Genomic DNA, 22,887 nt, shown 5'->3' with positions numbered 1-22,887 from the left:
GCCCCCTGCATGACCCCTACACTGCCCGAGCACCACTGCACTGCCCTAAACCCTGAAACACCACCCCCAGCATGACCCCCTACACTGCCCGAACACCACTGCACTGCCCTAAACCCTGAAACACCACCCCCAGCATGACCCCCTTCACTGCCCGAACACCACTGCACTGCCCTAAACCCTGAAACACCAGCCCCCTGCACGATCCCCTACAATGCCCGAACACCACTGCACTGCCATAAACGCTGAAACACCAGTCCCAGCATGACCCCATATACTGCCCGAACACCACTCCACTGCCCTAAACCCTGAAACACCAGCCCCAGCACGACCCACTGCACTGCCCGAACACTACTGCACTGCTCTAAACCCTGAAACACCACGCCCAGCAAGACCCCCTACACTGCCAGAACACCACTGCCCTAATCCATAAAACACCGCCCCCTGCATGACAACCTACACTGCCCGAGCACCACTGCACTGCCCTAAACCCTGAAACTTCACCCCCACCACGACCCCCTACACTGCCCGAACACCACAGCACTGCCCTAATCCCTAAACACCAGCCCCAGCACGACCCCCTACACTGCCCGAACACAACTATACTGCCCTAAACCCTGAAACACCAGCCCCCTGCACAACCCCCTACACTGCCCGAACACCACTGCACTGCTATAATCCCTGAAACACCACCCCCCGCAAGACCCCTTACACTGTCCGAACACGACTGCCCTAAACCCTGAAACACCATCCCCAGCAAGACCCCTGACACTGCCCTTAAACCTGAAACACCACCCCCAGCAAGACCCCTACACTGCCCGAACACCACTGCACTGCCCTAAACCCTAAATACCACCCCCAGCATGACCCCCTACAGTGCCCGAACACCACTGCACTGCCCTAAGCCCTAAAATACCACCCCCAGCACGACCCCCTACACTGCCCGAACACCACTGCACTGCCCTAAACCCTGAAACACCACCCCCAGCACGACCAACTATATTGCCCGAACACCACTCTGCTGCCCTAAACCCTGAAGCACCAGCCCCAGCACGACCCCCTACACTGCCCCAACACCACTGCACTGCCGTAAACCCTGAAACACCTGCCCCCTGCACGACCCCCTACACTGCCCGAACAACACTGCACTGCTGTAAACCCTGAAACACCAGCCCCCTGCAAGACCCCCTACACTGCCCGAACACCACTGCACTGCCCTAAACCCTGAAACACCAGCCCCCTGCAAGACCCCCTACACTACCCGAACACCACTGCACTGCCCTAAACCCTGAAACACCAGCCCCCTGCAAGACCCCCTACACTGCCCAAACACCACTGCACTGCCCTAAACCCTGAAACACAAGCCCCCTGCACGACCCCCTACACTGCCCGAACACCACTGCACTGCCCTAAACCCTGAAACACCACCCCGCACGACCCCCTATACTGCCCGAACACCACTGCACTGCCCTAAACCCTGAAACACCACCCCCGCACGACCCCCTATACTGCCCGAACACCACTGCACTGCCCTAAACCCTGAAACACCACCCCCGCATGACCCCCTACAATGCTCGAACACCACTGCATTGCCATAAACGCTGAAACAGCAGTCCCAGCATGACCCCATATACTGCCCGAACACCACTCCACTGCCCTAAACCCTGAAACACCAGCCCCAGCATGACCCACTGCACTGCCCAAACACCACTGCACTGCTCTAAACCCTGAAACACCACGCCCAGCAAGACCCCCTAAACTGCCAGAACACCACTGCCCTAATCTGTGAAACACCGCCCCCTACATGACAACCTACACTGCCCGAGCACAACTGCACTGCCCTAAACCCTGAAACTTCACCCCCAGCTCGACCCCCTACACTGCCCGAACACCACAGCACTGCCCTCATCCCTAAACACCAGCCCCAGCACGCCCCCCTACACTGCCTGAACACCACTATACTGCCCTAAACCCTGAAACACCATCCCCCTGCACGATCCCCTACACTGCCCGAACAACACTGCACTACACTAAACTCTAAAACACCACCCCGCACGACCCCCTACACTGCCCAAACACCACTGCACTGCCCTACACCCTGAAACTTCACCCCCAGCACGACCCCCTACAGTGCCCGAACACCACTGCACTGCCCTAAACCCTGAAACACCACCCCCAGCACGACCAACTATATTGCCCGAACACCACTCTGCTGCCCTAAACCCTGAAGCACCAGCCCCAGCACGACCCCCTACACTGCCCCAATACCACTGCACTGCCGTAAACCCTGAAACACCAGCCCCCTGCACGACCCCATACACTGCCCGAACAACACTGCACTGCTGTAAACCCTGAAACACCAGCCCCCTGCAAGACCCCCTACACTGCCCGAATACCACTGCACTGCCCTAAACCCTGAAACACCAGCCCCCTGCAAGACCCCCTACACTACCCGAACACCACTGCACTGCCCTAAACCCTGAAACACCAGCCCCCTGCAAGACCCCCTACACTGCCCGAACACCACTGCACTGCCCTAAACCCTGAAACACAAGCTCCCTGCACGACCCCCTACACTGCCCTAACACCACTGCACTGCCCTAAACCCTGAAACACCACCCTGCACGACCCCCTACACTGCCCGAACACCACTGCACTGCCCTAAACCCTGAAACACCACCCCCGCATGACCCCCTATACTGCCCGAACACAACTGCACTGCCCTAAACCCTGAAACACCAGCCCCCTGCACGACCCCATACACTGCCCGAACAACACTGCACTGCTGTAAACCCTGAAACACCAGCCCCCTGCAAGACCCCCTACACTGCCCGAATACCACTGCACTGCCCTAAACCCTGAAACACCAGCCCCCTGCAAGACCCCCTACACTACCCGAACACCACTGCACTGCCCTAAACCCTGAAACACCAGCCCCCTGCAAGACCCCCTACACTGCCCGAACACCACTGCACTGCCCTAAACCCTGAAACACAAGCTCCCTGCACGACCCCCTACACTGCCCTAACACCACTGCACTGCCCTAAACCCTGAAACACCACCCTGCACGACCCCCTACACTGCCCGAACACCACTGCACTGCCCTAAACCCTGAAACACCACCCCCGCATGACCCCCTATACTGCCCGAACACAACTGCACTGCCCTAAACCCTGAAACACCACCCCCAGCACGATCCCCTACAATGCTCGAACACCACTGCACTGCCATAAACACTGAAACAGCAGTCCCAGCATGACCCCATATATTGCCCGAACACCACTCCACTGCCCTAAACCCTGAAACACCAGCCCCAGCACGACCCACTGCACTGCCCGAACACCACTGCACTGCTCTAAACCCTGAAACACCACGCCCAGCAAGACTCCCTAAACTGCCAGAACACCACTGCCCTAATCTGTGAAACACCGCCCCCTACATGTCAACCTACACTGCCCGGGCACCACTGCACTGCCCTAAACCCTGAAACTTCACCCCCAGCACGACCCCATACACTGCCCGAACACCACAGCACTGCCCTAATCCCTAAACACCAGCCCCAGCATGACCCCCTACACTGCCCGAACACCACTGCACTGCCCTAAACAATTAACACCACCCAAAGCATGACCCCCTACACTGCCCAAACACCACTGCACTGCCCTAAACCCTGAAAAACCACCGCCAGCTCGACCCCCTACACTGCCCGAACACCACTATACTGCCCTAAACCCTGAAACACCAGCCCCCTGCACGATCCCCGACACTGCCCGAACAACACTGCACTACCCTAAACCCTGAAACACCACCCCCGCACGACCCCCTACACTGCCCAAACACCACTGCACTGCCCTAAACTCTGAAACTTCACCCCCAGCACGACCCCCTACACTGCCCGAACACCACAGCACTGCCCTAAACCCTAAACACCAGCCCCAGCACGACCCCTACACTGCCCGAATACCACTGCACTGCCCTAAACCCTGAAACACCAGCACCAGCACGACCCCCTACACTGCGCGAACACCACTGCACTGCCCTATACCCTGAAACACCACCCCCAGCACGACCCCCTACACTGCCCGATCACCACTGCACTGCCCTAAACCCTGAAACATCAGCCCCCTGCATGACCCCTACACTGCCCGAACACCACTGCACTGCCGTAAACCCTGAAACACCAGCCCCCTGCAAGACCCCCTACACTGCCCGAACACCACTGCACTGCCCTAAACACCACACCCAGCATGACCCCCTACAGTGCCCGAACATCACTGCACTGCCCTAAACCCTAAAAAACCACCCCCAGCACGACCCCCTACACTGCCCGAACACCACTGCACTGCCCTAAACCCTAAAACACCACCCCCAGCACAACCCCCTACACTGCTTGAACACCACTATACTGCCCTAAACCCTGAAGCACCAGCCCCAGTACGAGCCCCTACACTGCCCGAACACCACTGCACTGCCCTAAACCCTGAAACACCAGCCCCAGCACGACCCCCTACACTGCCCGAATACCACTGCACTACCCTAAACCCTGAAACACAAGCACCTGCACGTCCCCCTACACTGCCCGAACACCACTGCACTGCCCTAAACGCTGAAACACCAGTCACAGCATGACCCCCTACACTGCCCAAACACCACTGCACTGCCCTAAACCCTGAAACACCAGCCCCAGCACAACCCCCTACACTGCCCGAATACCACTGCACTGCTCTAAACCCTGAAACACCACCTCCCACAAGACCGCCTACACTGCCCGAGCACCACTGCCCTAAACCCTAAAGCACCATCCCCAGCAAGACCCCCGACACTGCCCTAAAACCTGAAACACCACCCCCAGCAAGACCCCTACACTGCCCGAACACCGCTGCACTGCCCTAAACCCTGAAACACTGCCCCCTGCATGACCCCTACACTGCCCGAGCACCACTGCACTGCCCTAAACCCTGAAACACCACCCCCAGCATGACCCCCTACACTGCCCGAACATCACTGCACTGCCCTAAACCCTGAAACACCACCCCCAGCATGACCCCCTTCACTGCCCGAACACCACTGCACTGCCCTAAACCCTAAACACCACCCCCAGCACGACCCCCTACAGTGCCCAAACACCACTGCACTGCCTTAAACCCTGAAACACCACCCCCAGCACGACCCCCTACACTGCCCGAACACCACTATACTGCCCTAAACCCTGAAGCACCAGCACGATCCCCTACACTGCCCGAACACCACTATACTGCCCTAAACCCTGAAACACCATCCCCTGCACGATCCCCTACACTGGCCGAACAACACTGCACTACCCTAAACCCTGAAACACCACCCCAGCACGACCCTCTACACTGCCCGAACACCACTGCACTGCCCTAAACCCTGAAACACCACCCCCAGCACGACCCCCTACACAACCCAAACACCATTGCACTACCCTTAACCCTAAATCTACCCTCAGCACGACCCCCTACACTACCGAAACATTACTACACTACCCTAAACCCTAAAACACTACCACCAGCACAACCCCATACACTACACAAACACCACTGCACTACCCTAAACCCTGAAACACCAGCCACAGCACGGCCCCCTACACTGCCCAAACACCACTGCACTGCCCTAAACGATGAAACACCAGTCACAGCACGACCCCCTACACTGCCCAAACATCACTGTACTGCCCTAAACCCTGAAACACCAGCCCCAGCACAACCCCTTACACTGCCCGAACACCACTGCACTGCTCTAAACCCTGAAACACCATCCCCAGCAAGACCCCCTACAGTGCCCTAAAACCTGAAACACCACCCCCAGCAAGACCCCTATACTGCCCGAACACCACTGCACTGCCCTAAACCCTAAACACCACACCCAGCATGACCACCTGCAGTGCCCGAACATCACTGCACTGCCCTAAACCCTAAAAGACCACCCCCAGCATGACCCCCTACACTGCCCGAACACCACTGCACTGCCCTAAACCCTGAAACACCAGCCCCAGCACGATCCCCTACACTGCCCGAATACCACTGCACTGCCCTAAACCCTGAAACACCAGCACCAGCACGACCCCCTACACTGCCCGAACACCACTGCACTGCCCTATACCCTGAAACACCACCCCCAGCACGACCCCCTACACTGCCCGAACACCACTGCACTGCCCTAAACCCTGAAACATCAGCCCCCTGCACGACCCCTACACTGCCCGAACACCACTGCACTGCCGTAAACCCTAAAACACCAGCCCCCTGCAAGACCCCATACACTGCCCGAACACCACTGCACTGCCCTGAACCCTGAAACACCAGCCCCCTGCAAGACCCCCTACACTGCCCGAACACCACTGCACTGCCCTAAACCCTGAAACACCAGCCCCCTGCAAGACACCCTACACTGCCCGAGCACTACTACACTGCCCTAAACCCTGAAACATCAGCCCCCTGCACGACCCCCTACACTGCCCGAATACCACTGCACTGCCCTAAACCCTGAAACACCACCCCCGCACGACCCCCTACACTGCCCGAACACCACTGCACTGCCCTAAACCCTGAAACACCACCCCAGCACGACCCCCTATACTGCCCGAACACCACTTCACTGCCTTAAACCCTGAAATACCACCCCCAACACGACACCCTACACTGCCCGAACACCACTGCACTGCCGTAAACCCTGAAACACCAGCCCCCTGCAAGACCCCCTACACTGCCCGAACACCACTGCACTGCCCTAAACACCACACCCAGCATGACCCCCTACAGTGCCCGAACATCACTGCACTGCCCTAAACCCTAAAAAACCACCCCCAGCACGACCCCCTACACTGCCCGAACACCACTGCACTGCCCTAACCCCTGAAACACCACCCCCAGCACAACCCCCTACACTGCTTGAACACCACTATACTGCTCTAAACCCTGAAGCACCAGTCCCAGTACGAGCCCCTACACTGCCCGAACACCACTGCACTGCCCTAAACCCTGAAACATCAGCCCCAGCACGACCCCCTACACTGCCCGAATACCACTGCACTACCCTAAACCCTGAAACACCAGCACCAGCACGTCCCCCTACACTGCCCGAACACCACTGCACTGCCCTAAACGCTGAAACACCAGTCACAGCATGACCCCCTACACTGCCCAAACACCACTGCACTGCCCTAAACCCTGAAACACCAGCCCCAGCACAACCCCCTACACTGCCCGAACACCACTGCACTGCCCTAAACCCTGAAACACCAGTCACAGCATGACCCCCTACACTGCCCAAACACCACTGCACTGCCCTAAACCCTGAAACACCAGCCCCAGCACAACCCCCTACACTGCCCGAACACCACTGCACTGCTCTAAACCCTGAAACACCACCTCCCACAAGACCCCTACACTGCCCAAACACCGCTGCACTGCCCTAAACCCTGAAACACTGCCCCCTGCATGACCCCTACACTGCCCGAGCACCACTGCACTGCCCTAAACCCTGAAACACCACCCCCAGCATGACCCCCTACACTGCCCGAACACCACTGCACTGCCCTAAACCCTGAAACACCACCCCCAGCATGACCCCCTTCACTGCCCGAACACCACTGCACTGCCCTAAACCCTAAACACCACCCCCAGCACGACCCCCTACAGTGCCCGAAAACCACTGCACTGCCTTAAACCCTGAAACACCACCCCCAGCACGACCCCCTACACTGCCCGAACACCACTATACTGCCCTAAACCCTGAAGCACCAGCATGATCCCCTACACTGCCCGAACACCACTATACTGCCCTAAACCCTGAAACACCATCCCCTGCACGATCCCCTACACTGTCCGAACAACACTGCACTACCCTAAACCCTGAAACACCACCCCCGCACGACCCCCTACACTGCCCGAACACCACTGAACTGCCCTAAACCCTGAAACACCACCCCCAGCACGACCCCCTACACAACCCAAACACCATTGCACTACCTTAAACCCTAAATCTACCCTCAGCACGACCCCCTACACTACCGAAACATTACTGCACTACCCTAAACCCTAAAACACTACCACCAGCACAACCCCATACACTACACAAACACCACTGCACTACCCTAAACCCTGAAACACCAGCCCCAGAACGACCCCCTACACTGCCCAAACACCACTGCACTGCCCTAAACGCTGAAACACCAGTCACAGCACGACCCCCTACACTGCCCAAACATCACTGTACTGCCCTAAACCCTGAAACACCAGCCCCAGCACAACCCCCTATACTGCCCGAACACCACTGCACTGCCCTAAACCCTAAACACCACACCCAGCATGACCCCCTACAGTGCCCGAACATCACTGCACTGCCCTAAACCCTAAAAGACCACCCCCAGCATGACCCCCTACACTGCCCGAACACCACTGCACTGCCCTAAACCCTGAAACACCAGCCCCAGCACGATCCCCTACACTGCACGAATACCACAGCACTGCCCTAAACCCTGAAACACCAGCACCAGCACGACCCCCTACACTGCCCGAACACCACTGCACTGCCCTATACCCTGAAACACCACCCCCAGCACGACCCCCTACACTGCCCGAACACCACTGCACTGCCCTAAACCCTGAAACATCAGCCCCCTGCACGACCCCTACACTGCCCGAACACCACTGCACTGGCGTAAACCCTGAAACACCAGCCCCCTGCAAGACCCCCTACACTGCCCGAACACCACTGCACTGCCCTGAACCCTGAAACACCAGCCCCCTGCAAGACCCCCTACACTGCCCGAACACCACTGCACTGCCCTAAACACTGAAACACCAGCCCCCTGCAAGACACCCTACACTGCCCGAGCACTACTACACTGCCCTAAACCCTGAAACATCAGCCCCCTGCACGACCCCCTACACTGCCCGAATACCACTGCACTGCCCTAAACCCTGAAACACCACCCCCAGCATGACACCCTACACTGCCCGAAAACCACTGCACTGCACATCACTCTGAAACACCACCCCAAGCACAACCCGCTACACTGCCCGGACACCACTGCACTGCCCTAAACCCTGAAACACCAGCCCCCTGCACGACCCCCTACACTGCCCGAACACCACTGCACTGCCCTAAACCCTGAAACACCACCCCCGCACGACCCCCTACACTACCCGAACACCACTGCACTGCCCTAAACCCTGAAACACCACCCCAGCACGACCCCCTATACTGCCCGAACACCACTTCACTGCCTTAAACCCTGAAATACCACCCCAGCACGATCCCCTACAATGCCCGAACACCACTGCACTGCCCTAAACCCTGAAACACCAGCCCCATGCAAGACCCCCTACACTGTCCGAACACCACTGCACTGCCCTAAACCCTGAAACATCACCCCCGCACAACCCCCTACACTGCCCGAACACCACTGCACTGCCCTAAACCCTGAAACACCACCCCGGCACGACCCCCTATATTGCCCGAACACCACTTCACTGCCCTAAACCGTGAAACACCAGCCCCAGCACGACCCCCTACCCTTCCCGAATACCACTGCACTACCCTAAACCCTGAAACACCAGCACCAGCACGTCCCCCTACACTGCCCGAACACCACTGCACTGCCCTAAACGCTGAAACACCAGTCACAGCATGACCCCCTACACTGCCCAAACACCACTGCACTGCCCTAAACCCTGAAACACCAGCCCCAGCACAACCCCCTACACTGCCCGAACACCACTGCACTGCTCTAAACCCTGAAACACCACCTCCCACAAGACCGCCTACACTGCCCGAGCACCACTGCCCTAAACCCTAAAGCACCATCCCCAGCAAGACCCCCGACACTGCCCTAAAACCTGAAACACCACCCCCAGCAAGACCCCTACACTGCCCGAACACCGCTGCACTGCCCTAAACCCTGAAACACTGCCCCCTGCATGACCCCTACACTGCCCGAGCACCACTGCACTGCCCTAAACCCTGAAACACCACCCCCAGCATGACCCCCTACACTGCCCGAACATCACTGCACTGCCCTAAACCCTGAAACACCACCCCCAGCATGACCCCTTCACTGCCTGAACACCACTGCACTGCCCTAAACCCTAAACACCACCCCCAGCACGACCCCCTACAGTGCCCGAACACCACTGCACTGCCTTAAACCCTGAAACACCACCCCCAGCACGATCCCCCACACTGCCCGAACACCACTATACTGCCCTAAACCCTGAAGCACCAGCACGATCCCCTACACTGCCCGAACACCACTATACTGCCCTAAACCCTGAAACACCATCCCCTGCACGATCCCCTACACTGGCCGAACAACACTGCACTACCCTAAACCCTGAAACACCACCCCAGCACGACCCCCTACACTGCCCGAACACCACTGCACTGCCCTAAACCCTGAAACACCACCCCCAGCACGACCCCCTACACAACCCAAACACCATTCCACTACCCTAAACCCTAAATCTACCCTCAGCACGACCCCCTACACTACCGAAACATTACTACACTACCCTAAACCGTAAAACACTACCACCAGCACAACCCCATACACTACACAAACACCACTGCACTACCCTAAACCCTGAAACACCAGCCACAGCACGACCCCCTACACTGCCCAAACACCACTGCACTGCCCTAAACGCTGAAACACCAGTCACAGCACGACCCCCTACACTGCCCAAACATCACTGTACTGCCCTAAACCCTGAAACACCAGCCCCAGCACCACCCCCTACACTGCCCGAACGCCACTGCACTGCTCTAAACCCTGAAACACCATCCCCAGCAAGACCCCCTACAGTGCCCTAAAACCTGAAACACCACCCCCAGCAAGACCCCTATACTGCCCGAACACCACTGCACTGCCCTAAACCCTAAACACCACACCCAGCATGACCACCTGCAGTGCCCGAACATCACTGCACTGCCCTAAACCCTAAAAGACCACCCCCAGCATGACCCCCTACACTGCCCGAACACCACTGCACTGCCCTAAACCCTGAAACACCAGCCCCAGCACGATCCCCTACACTGCCCGAATACCACTGCACTGCCCTAAACCCTGAAACACCAGCACCAGCACGACCCCCTACCCTGCCCGAACACCACTGCACTGCCCTATACCCTGAAACACCACCCCCAGCACGACCCCCTACACTGCCCGAACACCACTGCACTGCCGTAAACCCTAAAACACCAGCCCCCTGCAAGACCCCATACACTGCCCGAACACCACTGCACTGCCCTGAACCCTGAAACACCAGCCCCCTGCAAGACCCCCTACACTGCCCGAACACCACTGCACTGCCCTAAACCCTGAAACACCAGCCCCCTGCAAGACACCCTACACTGCCCGAGCACTACTACACTGCCCTAAACCCTGAAACATCAGCCCCCTGCACCGAATACCACTGCACTGCCCTAAACCCTGAAACACCACCCCCAACACGACACCCTACACTGCCCGAACACCACTGCACTGCCGTAAACCCTGAAAGACCAGCCCCCTGCAAGACCCCCTACACTGCCCGAACACCACTGCACTGCCCTAAACACCACACCCAGCATGACCCCCTACAGTGCCCAAACATCACTGCACTGCCCTAAACCCTAAAAAACCACCCCCAGCACGACCCCCTACACTGCCCGAACACCACTGCACTGCCCTAACCCCTGAAACACCACCCCCAGCACAACCCCCTACACTGCTTGAACACCACTATACTGCCCTAAACCCTGAAGCACCAGTCCCAGTACGAGCCCCTACACTGCCCGAACACCACTGCACTGCCCTAAACCCTGAAACACCAGCCCCAGCACGACCCCCTACACTGCCCGAATACCACTGCACTACCCTAAACCCGGAAACACCAGCACCAGCACGTCCCCCTACACTGCCCGAACACCACTGCACTGCCCTAAACGCTGAAACACCAGCCCCAGCACGCCCCCCTACACTGCCCGAACACCACTGCACTGCCCTAAACGCTGAAACACCAGTCACAGCATGACCCCCTACACTGCCCAAACACCACTGCACTGCCCTAAACCCTGAAACACCAGCCCCAGCACAACCCCCTACACTGCCCGAACACCACTGCACTGCTCTAAACCCTGAAACACCACCTCCCACAAGACCCCTACACTGCCCGAACACCGCTGCACTGCCCTAAACCCTGAAACACTGCCCCCTGCATGACCCCTACACGGCCCGAGCACCACTGCACTGCCCCAAACCCTGAAACACCACCCCCAGCATGACCCCCTACACTGCCCGAACACCACTGCACTGCCCTAAACCCTGAAACACCACCCCCAGCATGACCCCCTTCACTGCCCGAACACCACTGCACTGCCCTAAACCCTAAACACCACCCCCAGCACGACCCCCTACAGTGCCCGAAAACCACTGCACTGCCTTAAACCCTGAAACACCACCCCCAGCACGACCCCCTACACTGCCCGAACACCACTATACTGCCCTAAACCCTGAAGCACCAGCACGATCCCCTACACTGCCCGAGCACCACTGCACTGCCCTAAACCCTGAAACACCACCCCCAGCATGACCCCCTACACTGCCCGAACACCACTGCACTGCCCTAAACCCTGAAACACCACCCCCAGCATGACCCCCTTCACTGCCCGAACACCACTGCACTGCCCTAAACCCTAAACACCACACCCAGCATGACCACCTGCAGTGCCCGAACATCACTGCACTGCCCTAAACCCTAAAAGACCACCCCCAGCATGACCCCCTACACTGCCCGAACACCACTGCACTGCCCTAAACCCTGAAACACCAGCCCCAGCACGATCCCCTACACTGCCCGAATACCACTGCACTGCCCTAAACCCTGAAACACCAGCACCAGCACGACCCCCTACACTGCCCGAACACCACTGCACTGCCCTATACCCTGAAACACCACCCCCAGCACGACCCCCTACACTGCCCGAACACGACTGCACTGCCCTAAACCCTGAAACATCAGCCCCCTGCACGACCCCTACACTGCCCGAACACCACTGCACTGCCGTAAACCCTAAAACACCAGCCCCCTGCAAGACCCCATACACTGCCCGAACACCACTGCACTGCCCTGAACCCTGAAACACCAGCCCCCTGCAAGACCCCCTACACTGCCCGAAAACCACTGCACTGCCCTAAACCCTGAAACACCAGCCCCCTGCAAGACACCCTACACTGCCCGAGCACTACTACACTGCCCTAAACCCTGAAACATCAGCCCCCTGCACGACCCCCTACACTGCCCGAATACCACTGCACTGCCCTAAACCCTGAAACACCACCCCCGCACGACCCCCTACACTGCCCGAACACCACTGCACTGCCCTAAACCCTGAAACACCACCCCAGCACGACCCCCTATACTGCCCGAACACCACTTCACTGCCTTAAACCCTGAAATACCACCCCCAACACGACACCCTACACTGCCCGAACACCACTGCACTGCCGTAAACCCTGAAACACCAGCCCCCTGCAAGACCCCCTACACTGCCCGAACACCACTGCACTGCCCTAAACACCACACCCAGCATGACCCCCTACAGTGCCCGAACATCACTGCACTGCCCTAAACCCTAAAAAACCACCCCCAGCACGACCCCCTACACTGCCCGAACACCACTGCACTGCCCTAACCCCTGAAACACCACCCCCAGCACAACCCCCTACACTGCTTGAACACCACTATACTGCTCTAAACCCTGAAGCACCAGTCCCAGTACGAGCCCCTACACTGCCCGAACACCACTGCACTGCCCTAAACCCTGAAACATCAGCCCCAGCGCGACCCCCTACACTGCCCGAATACCACTGCACTACCCTAAACCCTGAAACACCAGCACCAGCACGTCCCCCTACACTGCCCGAACACCACTGCACTGCCCTAAACGCTGAAACACCAGTCACAGCATGACCCCCTACACTGTCCAAACACCACTGCACTGCCCTAAACCCTGAAACACCAGCCCCAGCACAACCCCCTACACTGCCCGAACACCACTGCACTGCCCTAAACGCTGAAACACCAGTCACAGCATGACCCCCTACACTGCCCAAACACCACTGCACTGCCCTAAACCCTGAAACACCAGCCCCAGCACAACCCCCTACACTGCCCGAACACCACTGCACTGCTCTAAACCCTGAAACACCACCTCCCACAAGACCCCTACACTGCCCAAACACCGCTGCACTGCCCTAAACCCTGAAACACTGCCCCCTGCATGACCCCTACACTGCCCGAACACCACTGCACTGCCCTAAACCCTGAAACACCACCCCCAGCATGACCCCCTACACTGCCCGAACACCACTGCACTGCCCTAAACCCTGAAACACCACCCCCAGCATGACCCCCTTCACTGCCCGAACACCACTGCACTGCCCTAAACCCTAAACACCACCCCCAGCACGACCCCCTACAGTGCCCGAAAACCACTGCACTGCCTTAAACCCTGAAACACCACCCCCAGCACGACCCCCTACACTGCCCGAACACCGCTGCACTGCCCTAAACCCTGAAACACTGCCCCCTGCATGACCCCTACTGCCCGAGCACCACTGCACTGCCCTAAACCCTGAAACACCATCCCCTGCACGATCCCCTACACTGCCCGAACAACACTGCACTACCCTAAACCCTGAAACACCACCCCCGCACGACCCCCTACACTGCCCGAACACCACTGCACTGCCCTAAACCCTGAAACACCACCCCCAGCACGACCCCCTACACAACCCAAACACCATTGCACTACCTTAAACCCTAAATCTACCCTCAGCACGACCCCCTACACTACCGAAACATTACTGCACTACCCTAAACCCTAAAACACTACCACCAGCACAACCCCATACACTACACAAACACCACTGCACTACCCTAAACCCTGAAACACCAGCCCCAGAACGACCCCCTACACTGCCCAAACAACACTGCACTGCCCTAAACGCTGAAACACCAGTCACAGCACGATCCCCTACACTGCCCAAACATCACTGTACTGCCCTAAACCCTGAAACACCAGCCCCAGCACAACCCCCTATACTGCCCGAACACCTCTGCACTGCCCTAAACCCTAAACACCACACCCAGCATGACCCCCTACAGTGCCCGAACATCACTGCACTGCCCTAAACCCTAAAAGACCACCCCCAGCATGACCCCCTACACTGCCCGAACACCACTGCACTGCCCTAAACCCTGAAACACCAGCCCCAGCACGATCCCCTACACTGCACGAATACCACAGCACTGCCCTAAACCCTGAAACACCAGCACCAGCACGACCCCCTACACTGCCCGAACACCACTGCACTGCCCTATACCCTGAAACACCACCCCCAGCACGACCCCCTACACTGCCCGAACACCACTGCACTGCCCTAAACCCTGAAACATCACCCCCAGCACGACCCCCTACACTGCCCGAACACCACTGCACTGCCCTAAACCCTGAAACACCAGCCCCCTGCAAGACCCCCTACACTGCCCGAACACCACTGCACTGCCCTGAACCCTGAAACACCAGCCCCCTGCAAGACCCCCTACACTGCCCGAACACCACTGCACTGCCCTAAACCCTGAAACACCAGCCCCCTGCAAGACACCCTACACTGCCCGAGCACTACTACACTGCCCTAAACCCTGAAACATCAGCCCCCTGCACGACCCCCTACACTGCCCGAATACCACTGCACTGCCCTAAACCCTGAAACACCACCCCCAGCATGACACCCTACACTGCCCGAAAACCACTGCACTGCACATCACTCTGAAACACCACCCCATGCACAACCCGCTACACTGCCCGGACACCACTGCACTGCCCTAAACCCTGAAACACCAGCCCCCTGCACGACCCCCTACACTGCCCGAACACCACTGCACTGCCCTAAACCCTGAAACACCACCCCCGCACGACCCCCTACACTACCCGAACACAACTGCACTGCCCTAAACCCTGAAACACCACCCCAGCACGACCCCCTATACTGCCCGAACACCACTTCACTGCCTTAAACCCTGAAATACCACCCCAGCACGATCCCCTACAATGCCCGAACACCACTGCACTGCCCTAAACCCTGAAACACCAGCCCCATGCAAGACCCCCTACACTGTCCGAACACCACTGCACTGCCCTAAACCCTGAAACACCACCCCCGCACAACCCCCTACACTGCCCGAACACCACTGCACTGCCCTAAACCCTGAAACACCACCCCGGCACGACCCCCTATATTGCCCGAACACCACTTCACTGCCCTAAACCGTGAAACACCAGCCCCAGCACGACCCCCTACCCTTCCCGAATACCACTGCACTACCCTAAACCCTGAAACACCAGCACCAGCACGTCCCCCTACACTGCCCGAACACCACTGCACTGCCCTAAACGCTGAAACACCAGTCACAGCATGACCCCCTACACTGCCCAAACACCACTGCACTGCCCTAAACCCTGAAACACCAGCCCCAGCACAACCCCCTACACTGCCCGAACACCACTGCACTGCTCTAAACCCTGAAACACCACCTCCCACAAGACCGCCTACACTGCCCGAGCACCACTGCCCTAAACCCTAAAGCACCATCCCCAGCAAGACCCCCGACACTGCCCTAAAACCTGAAACACCACCCCCAGCAAGACCCCTACACTGCCCGAACACCGCTGCACTGCCCTAAACCCTGAAACACTGCCCCCTGCATGACCCCTACACTGCCCGAGCACCACTGCACTGCCCTAAACCCTGAAACACCACCCCCAGCATGACCCCCTACACTGCCCGAACATCACTGCACTGCCCTAAACCCTGAAACACCACCCCCAGCATGACCCCTTCACTGCCTGAACACCACTGCACTGCCCTAAACCCTAAACACCACCCCCAGCACGACCCCCTACAGTGCCCGAACACCACTGCACTGCCTTAAACCCTGAAACACCACCCCCAGCACGATCCCCCACACTGCCCGAACACCACTATACTGCCCTAAACCCTGAAGCACCAGCACGATCCCCTACACTGCCCGAACACCACTATACTGCCCTAAACCCTGAAACACCATCCCCTGCACGATCCCCTACACTGGCCGAACAACACTGCACTACCCTAAACCCTGAAACACCACCCCAGCACGACCCCCTACACTGCCCGAACACCACTGCACTGCCCTAAACCCTGAAACACCACCCCCAGCACGACCCCCTACACAACCCAAACACCATTCCACTACCCTAAACCCTAAATCTACCCTCAGCACGACCCCCTACACTACCGAAACATTACTACACTACCCTAAACCGTAAAACACTACCACCAGCACAACCCCATACACTACACAAACACCACTGCACTACCCTAAACCCTGCAACACCAGCCACAGCACGACCCCCTACACTGCCCAAACACCACTGCACTGCCCTAAACGCTGAAACACCAGTCACAGCACGACCCCCTACACTGCCCAAACATCACTGTACTGCCCTAAACCCTGAAACACCAGCCCCAGCACCACCCCCTACACTGCCCGAACGCCACTGCACTGCTCTAAACCCTGAAACACCATCCCCAGCAAGACCCCCTACAGTGCCCTAAAACCTGAAACACCACCCCCAGCAAGACCCCTATACTGCCCGAACACCACTGCACTGCCCTAAACCCTAAACACCACACCCAGCATGACCACCTGCAGTGCCCGAACATCACTGCACTGCCCTAAACCCTAAAAGACCACCCCCAGCATGACCCCCTACACTGCCCGAACACCACTGCACTGCCCTAAACCCTGAAACACCAGCCCCAGCACGATCCCCTACACTGCCCGAATACCACTGCACTGCCCTAAACCCTGAAACACCAGCACCAGCACGACCCCCTACACTGCCCGAACACCACTGCACTGCCCTATACCCTGAAACACCACCCCCAGCACGACCCCCTACACTGCCCGAACACCACTGCACTGCCCTAAACCCTGAAACATCAGCCCCCTGCACGACCCCTACACTGCCCGAACACCACTGCACTGCCGTAAACCCTAAAACACCAGCCCCCTGCAAGACCCCATACACTGCCCGAACACCACTGCACTGCCCTGAACCCTGAAACACCAGCCCCCTGCAAGACCCCCTACACTGCCCGAACACCACTGCACTGCCCTAAACCCTGAAACACCAGCCCCCTGCAAGACACCCTACACTGCCCGAGCACTACTACACTGCCCTAAACCCTGAAACATCAGCCCCCTGCACCGAATACCACTGCACTGCCCTAAACCCTGAAACACCACCCCCAACACGACACCCTACACTGCCCGAACACCACTGCACTGCCGTAAACCCTGAAAGACCAGCCCCCTGCAAGACCCCCTACACTGCCCGAACACCACTGCACTGCCCTAAACACCACACCCAGCATGACCCCCTACAGTGCCCAAACATCACTGCACTGCCCTAAACCCTAAAAAACCACCCCCAGCACGACCCCCTACACTGCCCGAACACCACTGCACTGCCCTAACCCCTGAAACACCACCCCCAGCACAACCCCCTACACTGCTTGAACACCACTATACTGCCCTAAACCCTGAAGCACCAGTCCCAGTACGAGCCCCTACACTGCCCGAACACCACTGCACTGCCCTAAACCCTGAAACACCAGCCCCAGCACGACCCCCTACACTGCCCGAATACCACTGCACTACCCTAAACCCGGAAACACCAGCACCAGCACGTCCCCCTACACTGCCCGAACACCACTGCACTGCCCTAAACGCTGAAACACCAGCCCCAGCACAACCCCCTACACTGCCCGAACACCACTGCACTGCCCTAAACGCTGAAACACCAGTCACAGCATGACCCCCTACACTGCCCAAACACCACTGCACTGCCCTAAACCCTGAAACACCAGCCCCAGCACAACCCCCTACACTGCCCGAACACCACTGCACTGCTCTAAACCCTGAAACACCACCTCCCACAAGACCCCTACACTGCCCGAACACCGCTGCACTGCCCTAAACCCTGAAACACTGCCCCCTGCATGACCCCTACACGGCCCGAGCACCACTGCACTGCCCTAAACCCTGAAACACCACCCCCAGCATGACCCCCTACACTGCCCGAACACCACTGCACTGCCCTAAACCCTGAAACACCACCCCCAGCATGACCCCCTTCACTGCCCGAACACCACTGCACTGCCCTAAACCCTAAACACCACCCCCAGCACGACCCCCTACAGTGCCCGAAAACCACTGCACTGCCTTAAACCCTGAAACACCACCCCCAGCACGACCCCCTACACTGCCCGAACACCACTATACAGCCCTAAACCCTGAAGCACCAGCACGATCCCCTACACTGCCCGAACACCACTATACTGCCCTAAACCCTGAAACACCATCCCCTGCACGATCCCCTACACTGCCTGAACAACACTGCACTACCCTAAACCCTGAAACACCACCCCCGCACGACCCCCTACACTGCCCGAACACCACTGCACTGCCCTAAACCCTGAAACACCACCCCCAGCACGACCCCCTACACAACCCAAACACCATTGCACTACCTTAAACCCTAAATCTACCCTCAGCACGACCCCCTACACTACCGAAACATTACTGCACTACCCTAAACCCTAAAACACTACCACCAGCACAACCCCATACACTACACAAACACCACTGCACTACCCTAAACCCTGAAACACCAGCCCCAGAACGACCCCCTACACTGCCCAAACACCACTGCACTGCCCTAAACGCTGAAACACCAGTCACAGCACGACCCCCTACACTGCCCAAACATCACTGTACTGCCCTAAACCCTGAAACACCAGCCCCAGCACAACCCCCTACACTGCCCGAACACCACTGCACTGCTCTAAACCCTGAAACACCATCCCCAGCAAGACCCCCTACAGTGCCCTAAAACCTGAAACACCACCCCCAGCAAGACCCCTATACTGCCCGAACACCACTGCACTGCCCTAAACCCTAAACACCACACCCAGCATGACCCCCTACAGTGCCCGAACATCACTGCACTGCCCTAAACCCTAAAAGACCACCCCCCAGCATGACCCCCTACACTGCCCGAACACCACTGCACTGCCTTAAACCCTGAAACACCAGCCCCAGCACGATCCCCTACACTGCACGAATACCACTGCACTGCCCTAAACCCTGAAACACCTGCACCAGCACGACCCCCTACACTGCCCGAACACCACTGCACTGCCCTATACCCTGAAACACCACCCCCAGCACGACCCCCTACACTGCCCGAACACCACTGCACTGCCTTAAACCCTGAAACATCAGCCCCCTGCACGACCCCTACACTGCCCGAACACCACTGCACTGCCGTAAACCCTGAAACACCAGCCCCCTGCAAGACCCCCTACACTGCCCGAACACCACTGCACTGCCCTGAACCCTGAAACACCAGCCCCCTGCAAGACCCCCTACACTGCCCGAACACCACTGCACTGCCCTAAACCCTGAAACACCAGCCCCCTGCAAGACACCCTACACTGCCCGAGCACTACTACACTGCCCTAAACCCTGAAACATCAGCCTCCTGCACGACCCCCTACACTGCCCGAATACCACTGCACTGCCCTAAATCCTGAAACACCACCCCCAGCACGACACCCTACACTGCCCGAAAACCACTGCACTGCACATCACTCTGAAACACCACCCCAAGCACAACCCGCTACACTGCCCGGACACCACTGCACTGCCCTAAACCCTGAAACACCAGCCCCCTGCACGACCCCCTACACTGCCCGAACACCACTGCACTGCCCTAAACCCTGAAACACCACCCCCGCACGACCCCCTACACTGCCCGAACACCACTGCACTGCCCTAAACCCTGAAACACCACCCCAGCACGACCCCCTATACTGCCCGAACACCACTTCACTGCCTTAAACCCTGAAATACCACCCCCAGCACGATCCCCTACAATGCCCGAACACCACTGCACTGCCCTAAACCCTGAAACACCAGCCCCATGCAAGACCCCCTACACTGTCCGAACACCACTGCACTGCCCTAAACCCTGAAACACCACCCCCGCACGACCCCCTACACAACCCAAACACCATTGCACTACCTTAAACCCTAAATCTACCCTCAGCACGACCCCCTACACTACCGAAACATTACTGCACTACCCTAAACCCTAAAACACTACCACCAGCACAACCCCATACACTACACAAACACCACTGCACTACCCTAAACTCTGAAACACCAGCCCCAGAACGACCCCCTACACTGCCCAAATACCACTGCACTGCCCTAAACGCTGAAACACCAGTCACAGCACGACCCCCTACACTGCCCAAACATCACTGTACTGCCCTAAACCCTGAAACACCAGCCCCAGCACAACCCCCTACACTGCCCGAACACCACTGCACTGCTCTAAACCCTGAAACACCATCCCCAGCAAGACCCCCTACAGTGCCCTAAAACCTGAAACACCACCCCCAGCAAGACCCCTATACTGCCCGAACACCACTACACTGCCCTAAACACTAAACACCACACCCAGCATGACCCCCTACAGTGCCCGAACATCACTGCACTGCCCTAAACCCTAAAAGACCACCCCCAGCATGACCCCCTACACTGCCCGAACACCACTGCACTGCCCTAAACCCTGAAACACCAGCCCCAGCACGATCCCCTACACTGCACGAATACCACTGCACTGCCCTAAACCCTGAAACACCAGCACCAGCACGACCCCCTACACTGCCCGAACACCACTGCACTGCCCTATACCCTGAAACACCACCCCCAGCACGACCCCCTACACTGCCCGAACACCACTGCGCTGCCCTAAACCCTGAAACACCACCCCCAGCACGACACCCTACACTGCCCGAAAACCACTGCACTGCACATCACTCTGAAACACCACCCCAAGCACAACCCGCTACACTGCCCGGACACCACTGCACTGCCCTAAACCCTGAAACACCAGCCCCCTGCACGACCCCCTACACTGCCCGAACACCACTGCACCGCCCTAAACCCTGAAACACCACCCCCGCACGACCCCCTACACTGCCCGAACACCACTGCACTGCCCTAAACCCTGAAACACCACCCCAGCACGACCCCCTATACTGCCCGAACACCACTTCACTGCCTTAAACCCTGAAATACCACCCCCAGCACGATCCCCTACAATGCCCGAACACCACTGCACTGCCCTAAACCCTGAAACACCAGCCCCATGCAAGACCCCCTACACTGTCCGAACACCACTGCACTGCCCTAAACCCTGAAACACCACCCACGCACAACCCCCTACACTGCCCGAACACCACTGCACTGCCCTAAACCCTGAAACACCACCCCGGCACGACCCCTATATTGCCCGAACACCACTTCACTGCCCTAAACCGTGAAACACCAGCCCCAGCACGACCCACTATACTGCCCGAACACCACTGCACTGCTCTAGACCCTGAAACACCACGCCCAGCAAGACCCCCTACACTGCCAGAACACCACTGCCCTAATCCCTGAAACACCCCCCCTGCATGACCCCCTACAATGCCCGAGGACCACTGCATTTCCATAAACCCTGAAACTTCACCCCCAGCATGAACCCCTACACTGACTGAACACCACAGCACTGCCCTAAACACTAAACACCAGCCCCAGCACAACCCTCTACACTGCCCGAACACCACTATACTGCCCTAAACCCTGAAACACCAGCCCCCTGCACGACCCCTACACTGCCCGAACACCACTGCACTGCCATACACCCTGAAACACCACC

Source organism: Triturus cristatus, chromosome 1_1, assembly GCF_964204655.1.
Source record: "Triturus cristatus chromosome 1_1, aTriCri1.1, whole genome shotgun sequence".
Taxonomy (NCBI): domain Eukaryota; kingdom Metazoa; phylum Chordata; class Amphibia; order Caudata; family Salamandridae; genus Triturus; species Triturus cristatus.
The sequence above is the reverse complement of the archived record's forward strand: the minus strand, read 5'-3'. Positions refer to the sequence as shown.